The following is a 264-nucleotide window of genomic DNA, read 5'->3' on the forward strand; positions in this document are numbered from 1 at the left end:
TGTTAGGAGGCTGCTTAATATAATTCAAGCATGCCAACAGCAGTCAATACAGGGATTGGTGAATTCTCTAGATGCAGAGAAGGCATTTGACAGAGTTGAGTGGCAGTACCTTTTCGATACTCTGGAGCGGTTTGGTTTGGGTGAAGTCTTCATAAGATGGGTAAAGGTTCTCTACAGTGGCCCTCTCGCTGCGGTCACCGCCAATGGGGTACGATCAAGCAATTTTAACATTTTTAGGGGCAGCTGGCAGGGCTGTCCCTTCCA

This window comes from Chiloscyllium plagiosum, chromosome 7 (genome assembly GCF_004010195.1).
Source record: "Chiloscyllium plagiosum isolate BGI_BamShark_2017 chromosome 7, ASM401019v2, whole genome shotgun sequence".
NCBI lineage: Eukaryota > Metazoa > Chordata > Chondrichthyes > Orectolobiformes > Hemiscylliidae > Chiloscyllium > Chiloscyllium plagiosum.